This window comes from Amphimedon queenslandica, unplaced genomic scaffold (assembly GCF_000090795.2).
Source record: "Amphimedon queenslandica unplaced genomic scaffold, v1.1 AMPQUscaffold_13017, whole genome shotgun sequence".
In the NCBI taxonomy this organism is placed as follows: Eukaryota; Metazoa; Porifera; class Demospongiae; order Haplosclerida; family Niphatidae; genus Amphimedon; species Amphimedon queenslandica.
Window position 1 is genome coordinate 65,127 of NW_003546747.1, and position 2,566 is coordinate 67,692.

Below are 2,566 nucleotides of genomic sequence, written 5' to 3' on the forward strand. Positions count from 1 at the left end.
TGATTCTGAAAGGGACGTTACAGCCATCACAGTTGGTAGGTTCAATAAAGGTTTTAAGTATCACACATGCTTGTACATGCACTGCTAGAGTTCATACTCATAACTCACTTTAAATATGAATTCAACCAAATCAAGTGTCACTTAATCTTTATCTACTCTCCCAATACACACTTCCCTCAGTCCACTGAGATTGATGGCATGAGCTACCTCACCACTGATACTAAGAGGACCACCTAAAAATAAAAGGACACTTAATTCGGCACAATTTTTGAGCAACTTTAAAAATTATTAAAGAACCAAATTTGATCGGAATAAGCTCAAACTTTGTACACAATATAAAAACATGCATATGCATTGGGAAAAAATATAAAAATAGAGAATTCCCTCTTTGTAATTTTTTGGCTACATACCCTGTACTAAAGTACTGGGACAAGAGCCTGAGGATGCATGAGGACTACGCCAATATCCTGTGGAAAACCATCATAAAATGGCAGATCAAATTAAGCAAAATTCAGGCACAATGTCTAAACATTGTTTGACTGTAATTCAGGCTCCGCATGCACACGTTACAAAATGAACAAATCAAAAACAAACAAAACCATACCTTGACAAACTTCAAAAAATCTAAAAAAAAGAAAAAACTAATCTCACCTTTAGCCTGTACATCTGCAGGAATCTTACTCACTTCCAGTAAAAGATTTCCGTTACAATTAATACAATTAGCCTCTTCAGTAATTTCTATACCACTAGGTCTTCTTCTACAATGTATAAACATGTTACAACATTTTATAAACTATGATACGTACCACAAAAATTTCTAGGATGAGTTTTAGCTTTAAAACTTTAGTTTCTGAGTAGTATGTATTTGCTGGACAGAAAATCCGCCATTTTTAATTACTGCACTTTACACCACGCCTACACGCCCAAGAGTTGGAACATAGACCAGTCCTGATACAGGCCTGAATCATTACTGATGATCGAGCCTGGACCGAGGATTTGGGGCAATGTCCTGATCCGATATTGACGAATCAGCCACGATTTATGCTGGTGCCAGACCTGATCCGACAACGATAACGATATTCATTAAGCCTCATTATGACGTACTTCCTGTTATGCTTAATTAATACTTAATTATTATTCATTATTAATTTAAAATGATTTGGAATTATTATTAAAACCAAAAAAAGATTATAATTGTTTTCTTCATCATAGTCTATCAATGTTCCACAAGTAAGACACTTCATGTTTTGTAACTTAAGACACCTAAAGAGCCATAAATTAAGAAGGCACTAAAATAATAAACTTACATTACTGAGAAATTAATTTCCCAAAATCTCCAACATTAATGAACTCTGGGGTTCCATGTAGTGAAGCAGATCTTTCAAAGGTATCTTGTAACACATAGTCCTACAAAGCTTAGATCCATAACATAACTATAATGAGGCATAAATTCTACATAAGCAAAGGAACTACATACCTTCCTTAACCAGCATGATGAAGGCAGGTTCACAAAAAAATTCAATGCTATTTCAAGTGAACTATAATGACAAATGATGATAATAAATTAAAACACTATGATTAAACTGACCTTAAAAAGAGCTTTAAACAAGAAAGTTTCAGTTCATCACAACCTGAATAATGAATTTAGCTTTTCACATGAAATTAAACAAACCTAAGATATTCTTGTCTTGAAACTTAGTGAGATAAGGTAACTATACAATGTATACTAGTGGCCTTGCTAAATTAATAAATTAATATGAATTAAAGGAGCACCTACTATACTAATATTTCCAGAATAATCTTCCGTATCAAGAATTCTAAGGAAAAGTAACAATAATACACATAATCAATAAACTATTTTACCACACTTGTGACTATCATTCATAAGTCTCTCAGTACAATATCTTCATCATCATGATCACTAATACATTCACCCTAATTAAAAACATAGTTACAATCACATGTAGTGAACCATTTTTACGCCTGATTTCTCATCGTCTTCACTAGTGTCATGATTATTGCAGAAAGGTCTTCTGGCTCTGTTTCAATGTTTGGCTCAATACTAGAAAGTTAACGGAGAATCCATAATGAAAGGTATGTACTTCTAATTATAGTCAATTAAACTGAAGTCATTAATCTCACAATAACAGGTCCAGAAATGAGGGGTCACGTAGTACAATATTCCGGGTTATTTTCCGTATACTATTATTCATTTTATACAGGGCACTCAATGGGCTTTAAAATGTAGGAGCCCTCATCTCTCTCTAGGAAGAGAAATATCCAGGTCCCTGGTTTTGTAGCTATTCTCAATCATTATACCTGTGTTTCTAGTGAGTATCATCCGGATTGGAGAAACTTTGTGCGAAACATTTACCGTTTGATTGTGGGGTATTTGCACTCCGCCATTTTACCATTCCTTTGTGTATAAAAATTACTCCTCAATGAAAATTTTTAAGTTTTTGAATATTTATAACAAAAATATAACAAAGTTTTGACAAAGTCCCGGGTTATTTTGAGATTGTACAAGATTTTTACTGTCCAATAGTACAAAAAAAGGAAGTAAATA

General features: G+C 33.4%; 1 long non-coding RNA gene across 10 annotated transcripts in view; it reads right to left on the reverse strand.

Moving 5' to 3' along the window:
• The window catches only part of LOC109585730 (uncharacterized), a 3,380-nt gene extending 820 nt beyond the window's left edge, over positions 1-2,560 (reverse strand). The window contains exons 1-8 of one of the 10 annotated variants that reach the window (XR_002186626.1): positions 1,778-2,383; positions 1,673-1,734; positions 1,589-1,631; positions 1,478-1,538; positions 1,308-1,433; positions 807-1,263; positions 652-758; positions 109-233 (exon numbers count right to left, since the gene is read on the reverse strand). This is a non-coding gene — a long non-coding RNA (uncharacterized LOC109585730). Of the gene's footprint in view, positions 1-108; positions 234-446; positions 468-604; positions 625-651; positions 759-806; positions 1,264-1,307; positions 1,434-1,477; positions 1,539-1,588 lie in introns of those variants that run through there. The other 9 variants (XR_002186621.1, XR_002186628.1, XR_002186627.1 and 6 more) reach the window with 9 other exon arrangements.
• Positions 2,561-2,566: the final 6 nt, after the last annotated feature.